Here is a 22,155-nt window from a genome sequence, read left to right as displayed (position 1 = left end):
TTGTCACCAATTAAACAGCGGTGTCATAGATCAAACAAACTGAACCACCTGGAATTATTTCTTGCAATTAAAATAGAAACGCCCAACTGCTTCCAGAGAAATGTCAGTCATTCACGGACTGCAACGTTTTGCTGCGTCATTATTTTATTCTGGCCAAATTTACAAAATAAGCTACTGAATTTAATAACTAACAGAAAGCAGCTTTAGGGATTCAAATGCTAATGAAAACATAAGGAAAAGAATATATTGGGAAGACTTTTTTTTTTTTAAATAATTTTTATTCAGGTTTTCATAAAATATCAATAACAAAATGAAAAAAGAACCCAACAGTGTTAAGTACAAAACACAGTCTAGAAAAGCAACCCTCCATACCCCCCTCCCCCTTGTACATAGATAATAAATTAACACCCGACTTAACACAACAGGTATATACACCCCCTCAGACCCTTCAGTGTAAACAGCAAAAACAAAAATAAAGTGAACCCCCCCCCCCTTTCAATTTAATGAACCCTGCCATATCGCTGATCCAGGATTCCACGCTTGGGGGCCTCGCAGGACAGCAGCAGCTCAGTTTGTGAAGACAGAATGATGCAGCGTCAAGCATCGTTCCAAGGGAAGAGGATACATTGATACAATTCGCCACACGCTTGTGGCAAAGACTATCTTTCCATGTTACTGCTACATTCTCAGTGAACTCACTGATGTGCAAAGTAGAGGAATAGCAGCTATGCCACAGATCCCTGCTATCAAAACTTTGTTCAGCAGCTATAAAATTAACATGCTGTGGCCTCAATAAAAATCAACATAACCTTCTCTCGAATGTGAAGTAATTCCCTTTGACGAACATTCAAAATGAACAGTGCTGAACAGGGTAGGCCAGAGCGTAATTCATCACTGAATATGAATCTCATTTTAAGAGCACCTCTAGATTACTGTGCGGGAGGGCTAGATGTGGTAGAGTGAAGTTAGGGCCCTTTTAATAAAATGCTTTGCCCCACAACAGATGGTTTGTGAATACAGAAATTGGGTGTCAGAGAATGTTTCCTTAATACTAAACAGTTCTCCCTAATTTAGTCACTTCTTGAAGTGGCCACTTTGTGGTAAATTCTGATCCTTCTTCTCACTAAAGGGGACCAAACTCTTCATGTCTAGAGAGATTGATGTGTCAGTCCTGAATTGCAGGTTTGGAGCATGACGAAAGCAGAAGACCTCTGGAATCCAGTGTTATAGCTCCTCACAACTCATTCCAGAACATCTAATTTAGTATCAAAGCACTTCACCCAAAATGCATACTTTCCCACAAATGCTGAATGTACATTTCACCCTCCCTATATATAGTCTTCAGAGTCAATCATCAGTAAGAAAGTTACGAAGTTACTGAAATTACGCTTTATGTAATATTGAGTACTGTAAGAAGTCTTACAACACCAGGTTAAAGTCCAACAGGTTTGTTTCGATGTCACTAGCTTTCAGAGCGCTGCTCCTTCCTCAGGTGAATGAAGAGGTATGTTCCAGAAACATATATATCTATTCAAAGATGCCAAACAATGCTAGGAATGCGAGCATTAGCAGGTGATTAAATCTTTACAGATCCAGAGATGGGGTAACCCCAGGTTAAAGAGGTGTGAATTGTGTCAAGCCAGGACAGTTGGTAGGATTTCACAGGCCAGATGGTGGGGGATGAATGTAATGCAACATGAATCCCAGGTCCCGGTTGAGGCTGCACTCGTGTGCGGAACTTGGCTATCGGTTTCTGCTCGGCAATTCTGCGTTGTCGCGCGTCCTGAAGGCCGCCTTGGAGAACGCTTACCCGGAGATCAGAGGCTGAATGCCCTTGACTGCTGAAGTGTTCCCCGACTGGAAGGGAACATTTCTGCCTGGTGATTGTCGCACGATGTCCGTTCATTCGTTGTTGCAGCGTCTGCATTGTCTCGCCAATGTACCACGCTTTGGGACATCCTTTCCTGCAGCGTATGAGGTAGACAACGTTGGCCGAGTCGCACGAGTATGTACCACGTACCTGATGGGTGGTGTTCTCACGTGTAATGGTGGTATCCATGTTGATGGTCTGGCACGTCTTGCAGAGATTGCCATGACAGGGTTGTGTGGTGTCGTGGTCACGGTTCTGAAGACTGGGTAGTTTGCTGCAAACAATGGTTTGTTTGAGGTTGCGCGGTTGTTTGAAGGCAAGTAGTGGGGGTGTGGGGATGACCTTGGCAAGATGTTCAACTTCATCGATGACGTGTTGATGGCTGTGAAGAAAATGTTGTAGTTTCTCCGCTCCGGGAAAGAACTGGACGACAAAGGGTATTCTGTCGGTTGTGTCCCATGTTTGTCTTCTGACAACTGTTCTGATTCCAAACACTACACTATGCAACAGGTGAGCACTAGTTCCATACAAGACAATACACTAGTCAAATTCCTCAGGAAAACATAAAAGCAATAAAAGGATCAAAGGAATGTTCAATACTCGAGAAACTTGACATCAAGATGGAACTCCTTTCCCAACAACACTGTGATGTACCTACAAAGCTGGAGTGCAAAGGTTCATGGCAATGTCTCAACACCACCTTCTCAAGGGCAGTTAGGGACTGGCAACAAACTCTGACCTTGCAGGCGATGCCCACATCATACAAAAGAAAAAAGGAGCGAATTAGATAAATTATGAGTTGGACGGAATTTTTCCCCCCCTAAAAAGGAAGTGTCAGGTTCTGACTGAAAACCGGTGTATGTTTCTCCCCAGGCAACCAGCAAGGTTCTCTCTCCAATCTTCTGACACATTTTTTTTTTTTTTTAAAGCGCATGCTTTAAAAGGCATGCTTTTAAAAGCGCATGCTTTGCGCCATCACTCTGGCAGGGCGAGGCCTCACAGCAGAAGTATCTGTCCAGCCACCAGGGGTTACATCGAACAGGTGCAGGAATGTGGCGACTAGGGTCTTGTCACAGTAACTTCATTTGAAGCCTACTTGTGACAATAAGCAATTTTCATTTTGATTTCATTTTTCACCCAAGGGTTACCCCTGCGACTGCCAGGTTGGCTTTGTCCTGCCATGTCCCCGACCGTGCAGGGGTTACACTGGCCACTTGCTGAAGAGCAGTCGGATGACCCCAGAAGATTCAGTGTGATACAGTTCTGGCATATTTAAATGCATGCAAATAATAATAGAACATAGAACAGTACAGCACAGAACAGGCCCTTCGGCCCTCGATGTTGTGCCGAGCATTGTCCGAAACCAAGATCAAGCTATCCCACTCCCTGTCATTCTGGTGTGCTCCATGTGCCTATCCAATAACCGCAAGTAGGCATACATTAACACTGCAATGAAGTTACTGTGAAAATCCCCGAGTTGACACATTCTGGCGCCTGCTCGGGTACACCGAGGGAGAATTCAGAATGTCCAGTTCACCTATCGGCATGGGACTTGTTCACGTGCATGCTGGGTGTGAACCTGGTTATATCGCCAGTGGGAAATATATAATTGAGATCTCCCTGGCGCAAATCTCCTTACGGCTCTCTCACGAGAGAGAGCGGCTATATCGGGATTCGCGCCCACAGTGAACGGGCCCGGAATATTTCCCCCCCTCTCTGTTTCTGTTTCAGTGATGTTGACGGATAAATACTGGTTCGGACACCAGGACGCCACTGATCTTTTAGATCAACTGGCAGGTCAACATCTGATCGAAACGCTGACACCTCCAACAGTGCAGAGCTTTGAAGATTTAGTTTAAATTCTGGAGCAGGTTTTGAACCAGGAATCTTCTGACTTATGAGAACAGAGACATACTAATATTTGATTTATTAGATTATGTAACAGTATAGCTGGAAGCAACTGTGACAACGAGACATTTCTTATGGAAATATATGTTTTTTGTTTATTTCTTTTTTATATAAATTTAGAGTACGCAAATCATTTTTTCCAATTAAGGGGCAATTTAGCGTGGCCAATCCACCTACCCTGCACATCTTTGGGTTGTGGGGCCGAAACCCACGCAAACACTGGGAGAATGTGCAAACTCCACAGTGACCCAGAGCCGGGATCAAAACTGGAATCTCGGCGCTGTGAGGCAGCAGCAGCATTGCTAACCACTGTGCCACCGTGCTCCCTTCGAAATACATGTTAACAGAAACACAAGGTTTACAAATAGATCATCAGTAGCTAGGGGGACAGCTTGCATCTTTATTGGGGCCACTTGCAAATTGCAACATCCATGGTTCAGTGCACAATAACTAACTGTGTCTACATTTCTGCATAAGTTTCAGATGATGATGCCTGGAGCACAGTGAACTCCACAAGTTGAGAAGCATTGTAAAGCTTTGAGGCTTCCATTTCATGCAGACATTTCAGTTGGTCTGGATTGTTCTGGTCATAATCAGAGGTTTGCCCAACTCACTTTGTTCTAATTATAAATCTGACCTTGCAAAGGAGCGCACAGCAGTGCAGGCTAATATATGGCCATTATAGTTTAGCTTTAACTGTACCTACTCTATTGTTGTCCTTGATTCAGAAGGACTGGATATTCAACATCCCGTTCCCTATAGCGACCACACAGTCCCTTGTGAGACCCAGCCGTAATACCTTAGATTAAACAGTCCTAGAAATGGGCAAGGGGCAGGTTATGGCTGGAGCTCAAGTGGTATTCCTTACGGAAGCAGTTGATGCTCCTTTGAAAGGTAGTGAAGGGTTGGCAACCTGTAAAGCTCACAAGCAACAACTGCCCTGCTGAACAAGTAAACCGGTTAATGTATCAAAATTCTTATTCACAAAAATATCAAGCAACTAAAGATGCTGTACCGCACCCAGTCATACAAAACTCTTAAGTCATAACCATCTCAGTAACAAAGTTACTGAACCGTGCTGTTCCTTCTACTGAAGTTTCATTTCAGGTAATACTGCGTTTTACAGATCATTGTAACTCAGCTAAGTTACAAGACCTGGCACTGATTATAAAGAACTCTTTATAGAGAATAGGATGACAAACGTGTCATGATATTCAAACACACACATCATGATAGACACACCAACAGACAAATCAGAACAAACACCACAACCAATGACAGAAAGATATAAAAGCACAGACACGACCCCTGGTGGTCAGTAATAGCTGCAGAGGAGAACCAGGACACATCTATTGCCAAACACACTCAGGGAGACAGCACGTGCAGAGTATCCAGAACGAACTGTATTATAAGAGTTATAATAAAATAGAGTTGTACCACATACAACTGTGTTGGCTCATCTGTGCACCAGAGCACCCAACACCACATGGTACAGGAGTGGATCGATACCTGCCGGCATACCTCAGTGTACACAGACAGCCAGCGGTGCCCAGGCATGATGTACGAGCTCCCGGTTCCGCAGGCGCTCCAGTGCGACGGCGACCTCCACGAAAACTGGCGGCGATTCCGGCAAGATTTCGAGTTGTTCCTGGTGGCAGCTGAACTCAAGGACCTGGATGATAAGGAAAAAATTGAATTTCTCCTCACCGTCGCCGGTGCAAGGGCAAGAGCAATGTTCAGAAGGTTCAGGTTCTTCAGGAGGCAGCAAAGGCACGATTACCAGGCAGTCCTGGGCAAATTCTCCAAGTACTGTGAAGAATACGCGATCCAATGGGCACTTAAAGGTAAGGAAAGCTGCAGTACTCACCTCGTGGCTGGGATCCCGGAGCCCAAAATCCCGGGCCTGAGAAAAGGCTGGGTCGAGGTCGGCGGCCATCTTGCTAAAGGTATAACGCTAGCACAGTTGCGCGAGAAGTGCGCAGAACCGGAAGTTTCGTTTGCGCATGCGCGAGATGCTGCGCATGCGCAGTCAAGAAAACGGCCATCGGTAAAGGAACAGCGATCTGAGCATGCGCAGTCGCTTCCTACGTGCTACATACCGAGCGTCAGGATGTCAGAGGCCCCAGACTGCACCAATTTAAAAGGGAAATGTCCCAAATCCAATTTAAAAGGGAAACGTCCCAAATCAAAAAAACAAAAATCTGTTAAAGCTGTAAAACAACCTTCCTTCACCTGGAATGACAGCACAGTGCCGCAAATTGACCCAGGAGATGAATTTGACCTCCGAAGAACCCTCCGACAAGCAGTTACCTACGCACAAGCCGATGATTCCGACCTTGAATACTTCGGTGACGATTTTTACAGGGTTTCCGGACCTCGCGAGCCCAATGATAGCTCCGTGGTCCTATATGACTATGACTCGGACGAACCTTTCGTGTTGCACATTGGCGGCCCCCACATTGAATCCGACGCAGATGCGGATTCATTTTTCGGATTTGAGGATCTTCAATCCAGCAGATATGACGTTCCAACTTATCAGTACCGGATGATGCTGCAGCCTGACATTAACAGACAGGGAGCGGTGCAAGCACACGGAGAGTGCCCTGCTGCCACACAGAGCGTGGTCCACGTCCCGCTCAACGTTCCCGACTCTATGAAAGAAGACATGCAAGACTCCAGAGTGCAGTCCTCGCATGAACCAGAAGTGACTCCAGTGTCACAAGCTTCCACAGCAAGCTCGTGGACAGACTCCACAATTGCAGAAATGCAAGACTCCAGAGCGCAGTCCTTGCACGGACAAGAAGTGACTCCAGTGTCACAAGCCTCCACAGAGAGCTCGTGGACAGCCTCCACGATAGAAGCAACGCAAGACTCCAGAGCGCAGTCCTTGCACGAACAAGAAGTGACTCCAGTGTCACAAGCCTCCACAGAGAGCTCATGGACGGACTCCACGATGGAAGGAACGCAAGACTCCAGAGCGCAGTCCTTGCAGGAACAAGACCATGAGGGTCTAGCAACGTCTCCTGACCAACCAGCGGCAGACGATGCAAGTCTGCCATGCTCACGTGAACAGCAAGAAGGCTATAACAGCCTACCATGCTCCACTACACAGCAGCATGACCATGACGGTCTCTCATGCTACAATGAAGGGCACAGCGCTGAAGACTGTTCAAGCCCACCTGAAGACAAGCCAAAGGAATCGCCTCGTCCAAGCCCGAAGAAAAGAGGTTTATGCGCTGACCTTCAGGATCATTGTAGCCGAACAGAGATTAATAATGCTGCACGGCCACAGAAGGATGCTGAGGATTTGCTAACGAAATTAATTGAATGTTTAACTTGCAAGGAGCAGACTGAGAATTGCCAGTGTTTTAGTACGGATCGAAAAAATGGACAAGACATTGATCCTCAGGTAATGGAAATAACACAACCTGAATCATATCTACAGCAGGGACAAATGTCTCCCTTCAACACAATGCCGCAAAATCCCAACTTCGGAGACCAGCAGTTAGTCAGTAATGACTCTTCAAACCTGGAGGGGAACATTAATTGCATTGAACCTATACACACTCCACTGATTATTGAGCAGAACATTGGAGCAAGAATCCTGAGGACACCGACATCGAGTAGCCAGATAACGAATTTAAAACCCACAGCAGTTTCAAGTGAACCAAGTGTGCTTTCCACTAATGGTGAAGATGCAGATAAGGTCGACCCGATTATCCATTGTACCACACTAACCCCAGTGATTAAGCAGTTATGTATGGGGAGTATAATGTGGGCAATTGAGAACAGTAAAATAGAGACTGTGACCATGCCAGTCCCAGCAAAATCAGAACCAGAGACCATGAAGGCATGTACATTAAACAAAGTTACATGAGGTACCTGAGAAGAAAAGTGAAACGGAATGTTCTTTGGAAAATGGTACAATGTCGATAGAAACAGTGGATCCTATATTCGAGGCCATACATATGGGAGAATTTGGGGGTAATAAACAAGGTTCTGCAATGTCTGGGGGAAGATTTAAAGTTCCAAAGAAGAAAAGCCCAAATGAAGGACAATGGCAAGACAATGACAGTCCACCGACATGGTGTGCACCACCAGATGAAAACTCTGACAATTTACCCAACCCTAGTGAACAGCAAGCTGCTAATGATGATCTATCCACGGGATGTGAGACGAGTGACGACAGCATCCCACTTCCCATGCAAAAGGTGCAAGGTGACAGACCTCGCCTAGTGCGTACCGAGGCACTCGACGATCACGGTGGGACCACTGACGACTGCGGTGGCGGCGCACCGCTTCCACCCTCGATGGCTCGAGCCTCTCCGCTGGTTGGTGCATTCCTGCATGTTCCGACTCCAGAAGTGCAGCTTCAGGGAATCTCGGCTGCCTCCAGTGAACCTGTTTGGACTCCGCACGGGGGGCATCGACGGAAGGCAGACCGGACTCCAGATGGGGAGCAGCCAAGCGCCGACTCTGATTTGCGCACGCCAGACCTTGCTCCGGACGGGCGGTGTCGCGGCCTCGGTGATGGCACGCTCAGGGTGACGGCGGATGCCACGGCGACAGGGAATGGATCGCGTGGCAGTCCCACTGGGTCGGCAGTGGCAACCAGCACCGGCGGTCCAAGATGGACACACCAATTCGCGCCATCGCCAGACGTTGATGCGAGCAACAATTCTCTCTCCAAGGCGACATGCTTCGACGTTTCTCTGCGGAGTCGCCCTTCCGGCACAGCAGGTAGCCGGAACCAGCGTACACGGTCTCGGCCAACTTCCACATCTGGCACAGTCATCGCCTTGCATGATATTAGTGATGGTGCTACTTCGATGGCAACGACCCATCGGCTACAAGATGCCGTCCACCACAAACATAAAAAGAAAACAGACTCCACCTTGTTCCTGGCATGCAGGGCGGATGGATTGGTGCGTAGGCGCAATCAGCGGGCTTTGTGCCGCCTTCCACGCTCGCAACTGCACCGTACGCACACGCCGGATCCTCCACTGGTTCCCAAGGATGACTTCGTGGAGATGCCACGGATCATGCCCCTTCCATCGCCACCAGAACCAAACCACAGCCAGGGCACCACTAACAAAGATGTTGAATGTTATATTTGCACGAATGAAAAAACCAAGCACTGCACGAAGTACAACAAATGGTAAAGTAGAGACTTCAGCAACAGCATCACCTCCAACAGTCCAAGGTGAACCAGTGTGACCCCAAATCTCCACAGCTGAACCGGCTTGAGGACCAGCCCATTCTTGAGGCGGTCACCCATTAGACTGGACTTATAACGCTGTTCATACGTTAAAAAAGTCAAACACTTCTGTATTATAACCTGTTGTTGTTTATTGTTCCAAATATCGTCTGACCGGACCAATGTTCAAGTTTTTTTTTTCTCTCGCATCCAAGTTTTGTTATGGTACAACCTTGTTAGTGTGACGCACCCGACATCGCCCCATGTAAATAGTTACGTCATAAACACACGCTGTACACAACACAAACGCACACTCTTAGATGCACTCACGACACAATTATATTTATAACCACGTAGGCACTTGTCTTTGTAAAAAGGGGGGATGTCATGATATTCAAACACACACATCATGATAGACACACCAACAGACAAATCAGAACACACAACACCACAACCAATGACAGAAAGATATAAAAGCACAGACACGACCCCTGGTGGTCAGTAATAGCTGCAGAGGAGAACCAGGACACATCTATTGCCAAACACACTCAGGGAGACAGCACGTGCAGAGTATCCAGAACGAACTGTATTATAAGAGTTATAATAAAATAGAGTTGTACCACATACAACTGTGTTGGCTCATCTGTGCACCAGAGCACCCAACCCCACAAAACGGACAGATTAAGGGGGAAAAGAGATAGATAGATTTTCAAGACACTTTTCAAAAAGAAGCAAAAACAACAGGCAGCAAGTTTAAAAAAGTGTCCAGTAAGTAGCTTGCAGAAAGCAGGCAACCTTGAAGGACAAATCTTCAGGAATGTGGCAACCTGTGTGCAAGAGAAGAAAGACATAAATCATGGATTACTCAACTCACTAGAGTTCCGGAAAGGATGAACTGATTCAAGAGCAGCTTGAGGAAAGTCTGAAAGCAAGTCAATTCTACATGTAAAATAAAAGTCAAATTAGCCAGGAATGCCAGATGGTGAAAGCAAGAGAATTTGAATGAAATAGTGTGCATCAGGAATCATGCTGAACAACATGTCAGTGCCAGGTCTTCTTTGTCAGTTAGTTACAATTGTATTGAACAAGATGACACAGCGGGATGATTAAACCACCATCCCTTGAAATTAAAAAACAAACTTCAGTAAAACTATAGTTGAAAAATTAAAGCTCAATATTTTTCCACACCCTGTTTCTTGAGACACGCACGGTTAAATATGTTTTCTTCAGTTGTGCAAGTAATAGTCTCCGCACAATATTGACAACAGGGCTACTTTTGGAATATGATTGTTACTCGGTCCAAATTTCCTAAAGTAGTTAAAGTATAATTACTAAATGGCATCCATGCCTTTTGCTTGAAAATGCAGTTAGCCTTTAAGTGAGTGGTGGGCAACCTGCAGCAGGGGGCCAATGAGGCACATCTGGGTTCCGAGTGCAGCCCACGAGAGTAGGGTTGCCACATTTCGCTGATTTCCGTCAGAGTAGGTTTTTTCCTATCGGTGTGACTGAATGGATTCACACATAAAGCATGGGTAAGTGAAGAGAGGTGCGTGCTAATTCCTCACAACATTGACTGTAAGAACCGTGTGCTCCCTCTGTGTCTAAAGTGTAAGTGTTTATTTTAATTTACCATTTGAAGAAGTTGATGATAGTTCCATTCACATATGCCTGATTACAGGCAAAATATTTGGCATGTATTAAATGTATTCAATCTTATTCATGAGGTCATGATCAGTGCGGCCCACTGTGATGAAGGAGGACCAGACATGCGGTCCACTCAGAACCTAGGTTGCGCATCACTACTTTACGTTAACAATTTCTTTTTCAACTGACACACAACTAACTTTTTTGAATAGTATTGAGACTGATGAGAATTTCCCAATGTTAATTAAAAAGATAATTTCAAGAAATTGTCATAAAACATCGGATATAATTTCTGAATTAAGTCCCACCGTACACAGGAATACAGTGGATAGATTACAATGATTTGATTCACCAAATAGGACAAGTGTCAGGAAGGAGAGGGAAAAGTAGAAAACTTCCAGAATGATATGCTCATCTTTTTGTCCAGTACAACTAATGTTATTCTAAACCCTTACAACAAACAAAGTACAAGAAACCCTCTTTTATCAAATGGGAGTCAGTAACACAAGTGGATTAAAACACTGTCTACCGACTGAGATCTAGGTTCAAATCCAATCCAACGATAACATAGAAACTGTCTCTATTTTGTTCCCTGGGTATGTGAATCCACTCATAGTTTACAGCCTGTGTTTGTAACGACAATTTCCGTCAGGTATTGCACACAAAGGAAAAGCTCACAAGCACACTGTACACAGGCTTTCCATAAAGACAATGGTGTAGTGATTAAAGTGAAAGAGGTATAATCCAGTACATAAATCCTACCTTCAAACTATTTTATTTTCCTTCCTCATGTCATTTGGCCTGATTTTCACCTCTGCTTTCCTAAAGATTGCCGAGGACCCCTATGTTCCAGGCCTCCTCCAGCATCTCAACCAAGCACCTACTTTTCAGGTGCACATCCAGTGAGTGTCATCAATCTATTTGACAATAGGGTCATCACTACCTCATAGCCCACTCCCCCTCCCCTTGTGTCCACATACACACTTCCTGGAGCAGCATTAGAGGCTGATCAGGAGTGCAAATCTGTTTTTTTTTTTAAACCCTCAGCACAATTGGCATCGTTAACAACAACAAAGCTGAGATCAGCTATTTTAACACAAATCAGGGACATTATAATGACTGAATAAGAAGTCGGATTCTATATTTTAACTAAATACACAGTTTGACAGTTGTTTTGATAATGAAATGCCACATTTCTGCGAAAACCATGGCCTGGATTTTAGCTTGGAGGTGATTTTGATGCAAGGGCAAACATTCATCTACAAGAGTCCTTTGGGTGCGCTGCTGCTTATGGGCAACCTGATTTACAGCTGGAAGCCTTAATGTTGGAAAGACAAAGCCTATAAGAGCAGCTAGGTGTATTATGGGAAGAAAATAGATTGTTGCAGTGGTGGAAGGGGGGTGGTGTAGTGAGCTGATTGTGGTTGAGAGGGGCAGGGGTCTGGAGGAGAAGAAAGCAGACATTTTATGGGGTCAGGAGATTGGTTTTGTTGTGGCGATTGGTGGGTGCAGAGGAAACATTCCTGTTCCTGCTGACCCACAAGCAGTGCTGTTAAAGGCACTCACCTCATGGATTCCCCCTCTCTTCTTTAAGCTACAAAGTTCCCCAAAGCCTGTTACCAGTAGTGAAAAATAGAATGACTGTTAAGACGCGTAATTCATTTTGCATTAAAATGACCCATGAACTAGTTGGAAATGCGCGAGTTCAAGATTGGTTCGGTTTCTGTTTCAGTTAAGCTTTGACACAACCCCAGTCTATCTGTTTTTGGGTGCAAGGATTTGGTCAAATTAGTCATGTGACAAGTCGACTTAATTTAACTCACTGAAGTAGTGCAGCAAAATACCACAATTGACTGTTAAGGCACGTTGCTCCGGCCGGGTTGTCTCTTGCTTGAGAATGCCAGAGAACGCTGGGAGGAGCCTCCAGTGAGCCTCCTGACAGGCTCCGCACCTTGCGAGATTCTCCGAAGTCCCACGAGGCGTCGTGGGGAGGGGGGGACCGAATGACGCTCATGGAAGAGACCTACCTGCGCCGGATCCACTGGCCTCCCTCAATTTTCCAGCCTCCCCAGATTGGGGATGTGGGGTAGTGTTCATGTGTGTGTGGGGAGGTGACATTGCCCATGGGTGGGGGTACAAGCTCACTCAGAGATTATCATAGAATTTACAGTGCAGAAGGAGGCCATTCAGCCCATCGAGTCTGCACCGGCTCTTGGAAAGAGCACCCTACCCAAGGTCAGCACCTCCACCCTATCCCCATAACCCAGTAACCCCACCCAACACAAAGGGCAATTTTGGACACTAAGGTCAATTTATCATGACCAATCCACCTAACCTGCACATCTTTGGACTGTGGGAGGAAACCGGAGCACCCGGAGGAAACCCACGCACACACAGGGAGGATGTGCAGACTCCGTACAGACAGTGAACCAAGCCGGAATCGAACCTGGGACCCTGGAGCTGTGAAGCAATTGTGCTATCCACAATGCTCCCGTGCTGCCCATAAATCAGGGCACCCTTTCAAAATGGCAGTCCGATCTCAGCTCCCCAGTGCTAAAAAAATTCAAAGTGTGGTCTAAACTGGTGAGAAACTCCCCAGGGCCCAAAAAAGTGACTGAGTGACATTGAATAGCAGTGGGGAACTCGCTGGCAGAGCCAGCGGCAAACTCCCTGAAAAACCCGGCACAAATTAACTTGGAAATTTTGGGGGAGAATCGCGCCCCTGGTCTTGCAAAATTTCCATTTCATATACTCAGTTTATCTCACATTTGAGAGGGTATTTCTTTAATTTCAGTACCTTTGGCACATAATATACTGATAGACTAGTTAGAATGCTCAACATGGAATTAAGCCTATATAATCCAATGCACTTCCCTTTACAGATCAAGTAGATTACTCATCCCTTTCTTGGCAAAAACCAAGGAAAAAACATGTTTAACACTTTTGAAGCCTGTGCATTTGTCATGCCCTGTTTCTACTTCCAGTGGCTCAATTTCATCCTCCATTCCATTCTCTCAAGCAATATAGGAATTTATGTCCTTCACTCCTCTTGCCATATTCATTTTAACATTCCTCTTTCCCATTTTGACATCCTTTGGTATGGTCAGTCTTTTTCTTGTGGCCTTAAAAGGTGGTTTTCTGCGGAGTTGCATGGAAGCCACTTCAACTCTGCTTAATATCTTTAACTTTGTAGGGGTACACATTGGTATGATGCATTCAGATCAGCTTGAAGGGAACTTCCTACTTCTTCCACTTTCGAAGCTCGATTCAAACCTGCCAAGATTTCTCACGCACATGGTAGTCCTATTAATGTTGACAATGTTGTTTGGAGGCTTTCGGACAGTGGAAATGAATAATAATAATAAATAATAATAATAACTTATTGTCACAAGTAGGCTTCAATTAAGTTACTGTGAAAAGCCCCTAGTCGCCATAGTCTGGCGCCTGTTCGGGGAGGCCGGTACGGGAATTGAACCCACGCTGCTGGCCTTGCTCTGCATTACAAGCCAGCTGTTTAGCCCCCTGTGCTAAACCAGTCCCACTAATTGTAGGACAGCGGCAGAATCCTTCTGTAATCTTTCCAAAATGTTATTTCAGAGTAACGTTTCCATAACTGCAACTTAATTTGAAATCTTCAATGGATTTCTATGTTTCTACATCTCTAATATGTTGTGCTTGCCAAACTAATTTAAGCAGCACTAAGCTGAATTTCCAGTACGGTGATTGGGTTTAAAGAAATGTTGCTTTTGATTCTTTATTCCTCCCTTGAAAACAGTGAGACTGCTCATCTACACAATAGAGTCATCCCGGTGTGATGATACTTAGTTCCCCTAACTCTCTCACGTTTCTACTGTTTTCCGTTTCTAGTTTTGTAGCTTTGCTTTCTCAGCGCTGTGCATGTTGAATTATCACTCGGAACACAAAAGATTATTTTCCCCACCAAACTACCGTGGCAGTGAAGTCTGGCCTTATGCGGTAACAGTGTATTTAACATATTCTTTTGCATTGTATTGTTGAGAGAATAATGAATATCGTACGTGTGGAAGATTGGTAGAATGCATTGAGTAGACCAACACAAGAACACGTTGGGCTTCATTAATAAAACTATGATAAGAGATGAAGCCACAGTTTACACAATTGCAGCTTTATTGGACACGAGATGGAATTAACTTTTCCGCAAATTGTTAATCCATTACCAAAGTTTAGATTAGATTCAGATAAAAGGTTCGATGAAGCATAGGGCTCGATTCAACTAATTGGGAACAAAATCCCACAGCGAGCGCATTTAGCCGTGTGTTTCCCAGCGCTTGTAGCTTTGAGAAATATATGCCTATACAACGCGACTCAGGTTGTACAAGGGGCCTCAGCGGGAAACACACTTGTTTTGCACACTGGGGAGCTCTGCTTGCCGGGTCTCCCCAATGTAGCGAGACACTGGGATGCCATTTTTAAATGCATCCCAGTATCCGACGTGCCCAAAGCAAACCCCGATCCACCCCCAGCCCAACCGCACTATGGGAGGATCACTACACCCCCCAAAACACCCATGCAGGATACTCCCGGCCCAATTGCGTATACCAGCTTGGCACCTTGGCAGTGCCAACATAGCACCCAGGTGGCACTGCCAGGGTGCCATGCTGGCACTGCCCAGGTGCCAGGCCACCATCCTACCCAAAGAGCATGCAGCTGGGGGCCTCGTGTTTGATCCGTGAGGCATTGCGAGCCGGGGAGATCTCGGGAGCGGGGTCTCCCAGTTTTTAAAATCGGCCACGCTGCACCACAGCTGCTTTTCAGGCGCAGTGTTTGATCATGCCCATTAACTCTGCTTCTCCCTCTACAGATACTGCCAGACGAAGGCATTTTCAATATTTCTGTTTTTATTTGTAGATTCTGTTTCTTTTACAGTGATGGCCTATACTCCGTCACCCTGCACCTTTCCCCCAACCCCAAGGTTGCCTCCTCAAAAATTGACGAGAAACATCTTGCTTTTAACTCAATCAGAGGATATGGGTGCAATTAATGCCCATCTCAAAATTGCCAGAATTGAGTGGCCATTTCAGACATCAGCAAAAGACAACCACATTGCTGCACTCAGAACAAAAAATGCTGTGGGTCTGGAGTCAACATATGTAGACCAGACTGATAAGGACAGCACGTTTCCCTCCCAAAAGGAAATCAGTGATCAAGACGTACTTTTTATAAAGACAATCCAACAGTTTCACGGTTATCATTACTGCCGTCATCTTTTTATTCCAGATTTATTTCATTAACAGAATTTAAATCCCCCAGCTGCTGTGGTGGGATTTGAAGGCATGTCTTAAGATCATGAGTCCACACCCCTTATTACTCAACATCACGATGATACCATAATGGCACCAATAGCACAATGTAACACCAGCAATACAGGAAATACATTCATAGTTACAAGTGATGCAGCACTCCCCAACCATCCAGGAAAACACAAACTAAAAATATAGGAAGGCAGTTGAGAGAGATTGCTGGCATACTCAATGCACATTGTATAAACAGAATGCACTTCAGGCATTGATGCTTTACGTTCAATAAATCACACAGGTCATTGATACAACTCAACTGCGCCTGAAGCACTTCAGTTATTTTACTGGCGTCAATCCACATGTGGTTCTGCAAACCACTCGCCCCGCAATGTATACCTCCAATAGATTGCTTTTAACAAACAACGCACAGCACTAGGCTTAAATCAAGAAATAAGGGACTGTCATCATATTAAAGAATACCAAGATGGGCAAAAGCAGCATACAGGGATTAACATACTTCAACAATACAGGGCATGCCCATACACACTTGAACTGAAACTCCATAGAGGAAGTTGCTTTGAGGATAGGGCAGCGTTCCAAATTAATATAAACTTTAACGGGTTAAAGGTCAGAAACAATTAACAGTATAATCTTGCACAATAATTTTCAAACCTGGCTATAACATTTTGTAGTGTTGTAAGACTTCTTACTGTGCTCACCCCAGTCCAACGCCAGCATCTCCACATCATAACATTTTGAAGAATAGCTTAAAGCCACTTTAAGAACATTCCACAAATGGAATTAGAATTTCAACAGAAACTTTGAGCTACTGTTACCAACTCACAAGTCATTGTTAATTAATGACCAGCCCATTTCACAGACCAAACTTCACTGAAGCCCTCTTCAACTCAAGATGCACAACTGGTTCCCCTGCCAGACAGTGGCAGCAGATTAGCACCATTCACAACCTGGGTGAAAACAATTCCCTACAAAGCCCTTCCCACTCCCTAGTTAATTCGGTCAGCAAGTTACAGCAGTGCTGGTCAATGGGGACAGCAGGGTACGGCGCGGCTGGTCAATGAGCACAGCAGGGTACGGCACGGCCGGTCAATGAGGGCAGCAGGGTACGGCACGGCCAGTCAATGAGGGCAGTAGGGCATGGCACGGCAGGTCAATGGGGACAGTGGGGCCGGTCAATGAGGGCAGCAGGGTACGGCAAGGCTGGTTAATGAGGGTAGTGTACAGCAGGGCCGGTCAATGGGGGCAGCAGGGTACGGCGGAGCTAATTAATAGGGAAAACAGGGTCCGGGGGCTGGTTAATGGAAACAGCGGGGTACAACGGGGCCGGTGAATGGGGACAGCAGGGTATGGCGGGGCCAGGTAATGGGGACAGCAGTATATGGGGACTCCAGCAGCGTATGGCGGGGTTGGTTAATGGGGACAGCAGGGTACGGCGGGGCTGATTAATGGGGACAGCAGGGTACGGCGGGGCTGGTTAATGGGGACAGCAGGGTACGGCGGGGCTAATTAATGGGACAGCAGGGTACGGCGGGGCTAATTAATGGGGACAGCAGGGTACGGCGGGGCTAATTAATAGGGAAAACAGGATCCAGGGGCTGGTTAATGGAGACAGCGGGGTACAACGGGGCCGGTGAACGGGGACAGCAGGGTACGGCGGGGCCGGGTAATGGGGACAGCAGTATATGGGGACGCCAGCAGTGTATGGTGGGGCTGGTTAATGGGGACAGCAGGTTACGGCGGGGCTGGTTAATGGGGACAGCAGGTTACGGCGGGGCTGGTTAATGGGGACAGCAGGGTACGGCGGGGCTGGTTAATGGGGACAGCAGGGTACGGCGGGGCTGGTTAATGGGGACAGCAGGGTACGGCGGGGCTGGTTAATGGGGTCAGCAGGGTACGGCGGGCCCGTTACTGAGGGGAGAGTCCCACTCGCTAGGTTTTGCAGGGAGCGGAGCCTGTTCCCGGGGTTAGTGCAGGGGAGGGAAAGTCCAGAAGCCGCTTCCTGCAGCAGTGAGGAGCCGGGCTCGCCGGCAGCGGGGAGAATCGGCCCAAGTTTGCCAGTGATTAGCGGTGGAAACAATGAGCCGCAGCCTTACCTTCCCGCAGTGTCCGCTCACAGCGCCCGATTTTACCACCTTCCCGCCCGGTTCGCCGCTCCCACAGCACCTTCAAACCCTCAAACCGAGAGATTGAAAAACATCTGATCAGACTACCTGACGTCAGGGACTAACTAAAAAGGTTCCAGCCAAACTTCAAATAACTTCCGCACTGCTTAAAGGGGCCGGCCCGGCTTCAGCATTGCCTCACACACTATCTGCCGATACTAATCAGCTGAGCCGCCCTTCTTCATTCCTCAACTCACTTCCCAAAACACTGCGGCTCACAAACATCCAGCCTGACAGCACCGGGGAGGGGGCAGCTCGGCCCATCGACCTGCTGCTGGCCCTCTGAAAGAGCTACCAACGCACCCGGACCATTCCCCACGGCTCTTTCCAAAGGAATTTTCTTTTCTCTGGAGGTGAAGTATTTTGCTGTTGTGACAACGCGACATCCAGAATTTTGGGTGGGGATTGATTTCTGTTTTCGATAAGAAGGCTATCGGTGGAAACCTGAAAGGCAAACAGAAAATGCAGGAACTGTGCCGAAAGTGAGTCAATAGACTCATTTCTGACGAAGAGCCACACCAAAATATAACCTTGACAATTGCCGAATACAATACTGGGTATTTATGATCATTCCCCCCAATTGGTGTGGCTCAAGTTGAGGTATACCTCCAGTGGCTATTGTACCAATAGCTCAAAGACACTGTCCTTCACATTGTTCATGTTGGTAGGTTGTGTGAGGATGCACCACACTGACATCCATTCATTCCTCAGCCAACCGTTTTATGCATAAGCACTGCCGGTAACAATTACTTGGGTGATACTTAGAGGCAAGAGATGGCACAGTGGTTAGCACTGCTACCTCACAGCGTCAGGCATGGGGGTTCAATTCTGGCCTCGGGTGACTGTGTGAAGCTTGCACTTTCTCCCCATGTCTGCATGGGTCTGGGTATCCTCTGGCTGCTGCGAGTTGCTCCCCCAGTCCAAAGATTTGCAGTTTAGGTGGATTGATCATGCTAAATTTACTGCGTACAGTTCTGGTCGCCACATTACCAAAAGGATGTGGATGCTTTGGAGAAGGTGCAGAGGAGGTTCACCAGGATGTTGCCTGGTATGGAGGGCGTTAGCTATGAAGAGAGGTTCAGTAAATTAGGATTATTTTCATTGGAAAGACAGAGGTTGAGGAGGGAACCTCATTGAGGTCTACAAAATCATGAGGTATAGACAGGGTGGAGAGCAAGAGGCTTTTTCCCAGAGTGGGGGACTCAATTACTAGGGGTCAGGAGTTCAAGGTGAGAGGGGAAAGGTTTAAGGGAGATATGCGTGGAAAGATCTTTACGCAGAGGGTCGTGGGTGCCTGGAACGCATTGCCGGCGGAGGTGGTAGAGGTGGGCACAACAGCGTAATTTAAGATGTATCTGGATAGATACATGAATGGGCAGGGAGCAGAGGGATATAGATCATTATAAAATAGGCGACAGTTTTAGATAGAGGATCTGGATCGGCGCAGGGTTGGAGGGCCGAAGGGCCTGTTCTTGTGCTGTAATTTTTCTTTGTTCTTTGTTCTTCTTAAATTACCTCTTAGTGTCCAAGAATTAAATATATCAACCCTGAATGGGCAGCACTGTGGTTAGCAAAGTTGCTTCTCCGCGCCCGAGTCCCAGGTTTGATTCCGAGCTTGGGTCACTGTCTTTGTGGAGTCTGCACATTCTCGCCATGTCTGCGTGGGTTTCCTCCGGGTGCTCCGGTTTCCTCCCACAGTCCAAAGATGTGCATGTTAGGTGGATTGGCCATGTTAAATTGCCCTCAGTATCGAAAAATGTTCGGTGGGGTTACTGGGTTACAGGGATAGGGTGGAGGTGGGGGGGCTTAAGTGAGGTGCTCTTTCCAAGGGACAGTGCAGACTCGATGGGCCGAATCATAGAATTTACAGTGCAGAAGGAGGCCATTCGGCCCATCGAGTCTGCACCGGCTCTTGGAAAGAGCACCCTACCCAAGCCCACACCTCTACCCTATCCCCATAACCCAGTAACCCCACCCAACACTAAGGGCAGTTTTGGACACTAAGGGTAATTTGGCATGGCCAATCCACCTAACCTGCACATCTTTGGACTGTGGGCGGAAATCGGAGCACCCGGAGGAAACCCACGCTCACACGCGGAGAACATGCAGACACTGCACAGACAGTGACCCAAGCCAGGAATCGAACCTGGGACCCTGGAGCTGTGAAGCACAGTTAGTTATTGTGCACTGAACCATGAATGTTGCAATTTGCAAGTGGCCCCAATAAAGATGCAAGCTGTCCCCCTAGCTACTGATGATCTATTTGTAAACCTTGTGTTTCTGTTAACATGTATTTCCAAGGGAGCGCGGTGGCACAGTGGTTAGCACTGCTGCTGCTGCCTCACAGTGCCGAGGTCCCAGTATTGATCCCGGCTCTGGGTCACTGTGGAGTTTGTACATTCCCCCAGTGTTTGCGTGGGTTTCGCCCCCACAACCCAAAGATGTGCAGGGTAGGTGGATTGGCCACGCTAAATTGCCCCAAATTGGAAAAAATGATTTGCGTACTCTAAATTTATATAAAAAAAGAAATAAACAAAAAACATATATTTCCATAAGAAATGTCTCGTTGTCACAGTTGCTTCCAGCTATACTGTTAGGTAATCTAATAAATCAAATGTTAGTATGTCTCTGTTCTATTAAGTCAGAAGATTCCTGGTTCAAAACCTGCTCCAGAATTTAAACTAAATCTTCAAAGCTCTGCACTGTTGGAGGTGTCGGCGCTTCGATCAGATGTTGAACTGCCAGTTGCCGTCCTAGTGTCCGAACTAATATTTATCCGTCAACATCACTGAAACAGAAACAGAGAGGGGGGGAAATATTCCGGGCCCGTTCACTGTGGGTGTGAATCCCGATATAGCCGCTCTCTCTCGTGAGAGAGCCGTCAGGAGATTTGCGCCAGGGAGATCTCAATTATATCTTTCCCACTGGCGATATAACCAGGTTCACACCCAGCATGCACGTGAACAAGTCCCGTGCTGTTAGGTGAACTGGACATTCTGAATTCTCCCTCGGTGTACCCGAGCAGGCGCCAGAATGTGTCAACTCGGGGATTTTCACAGTAACTTCATTGCAGTGTTAATGTATGCCTACTTGCGGTTATTGGATAGGCACATGGAGCACACCAGAATGACAGGGAGTGGGATAGCTTGATCTTGGTTTCGGACAATGCTCGGCACAACATCGAGGACCGAAGGGCCTGTTCTGTGCTGTACTGTTCTATGTTCTATGCAACTGTGCTGTCCACAGAGGCGAATGGCCTCCTTCTGCATTGTAAATTCTATGAATGAATGGCAGAACAATCTTGATGGGCCGAATGGCCTAAATCTGCTCCTTATGGTCTTATGATATGTACAATAGCTGGGGTTATCGGGTGTGGGAGTGGACCGAAGTAGGGTGCTCTTACAAAGGGTCGATGGAAAGGGTCGCTACTGAATGCCCTCTTTCTGCATTGTATGAATTCTATGGTAAGCCTGGCTCATTTTTCACACCTTCAAACTGGGGTTGGAACCTAACTACTGACCAAGTTAGATCGGCCAATGTGGATCAGAGTTGAATTCATGCAGTGCTAATGGAAGCCTACTTGTGATACTAATAAGATTATTATTATTTGTCATCCTCTTTCTGTGGTTCAATGCCACTTAAGGCAGTGTATTTATTCCGTGGGGAAACCTAAGATGGACTGAGCAGTTAAACATATGTAAAACCTCATTCACGATGCATAAAGATGCCTGAAAAGGCATTAAAAAAAATATTGATTATCACCTTCAGGTAGCATTCAGCCTTTGGCCTGTTAATAGGGAACTATGTGCACAGGAACCTCCTGCTGGCTTGTGGCAGATAGATATATATATATATATATATAGGCGCTGTATCAGGCGGCGTGTAACGAGACTGAGACCGACGCTTCCGTGATGAACGGTGTAACGGTTGTACATCCACGGCCCATGGGCCCGAGGATTCCCCCTCTGAGGCGTCCTGTGTCTCCATCTCGGAGTCAGAGTCTGCTGCCTCTGTCATCTCAGCGTCTCTATCTCCATGGGGTTCTGTAACGACCTGCGCAGGCTTTGAGTGAGGCAC

General features: G+C 46.6%; 1 protein-coding gene across 2 annotated transcripts in view; it reads right to left on the bottom strand.

The window, feature by feature from the left end:
- LOC140394014 (inactive rhomboid protein 1-like) overlaps window positions 1-18,247 on the bottom strand; it is a 561,145-nt gene extending 542,898 nt beyond the window's left edge. Inside the window, exon 1 of one of the 2 annotated variants that reach the window (XM_072480776.1) lies at window positions 18,010-18,247. The gene's annotated coding sequence lies outside the window, so the exon portion shown is untranslated. Of the gene's footprint in view, window positions 1-11,381; window positions 11,455-18,009 lie in introns of those variants that run through there. The other variant, XM_072480778.1, reaches the window with a different exon arrangement.
- Between the last annotated feature and the right edge of the window lie 3,908 nt (window positions 18,248-22,155).

The sequence above is a fragment of the Scyliorhinus torazame genome, chromosome 17 (assembly GCF_047496885.1).
Source record: "Scyliorhinus torazame isolate Kashiwa2021f chromosome 17, sScyTor2.1, whole genome shotgun sequence".
NCBI classification, from domain to species: Eukaryota; Metazoa; Chordata; class Chondrichthyes; order Carcharhiniformes; family Scyliorhinidae; genus Scyliorhinus; species Scyliorhinus torazame.
This window is presented reverse-complemented; position numbering and strand designations above follow the sequence as displayed.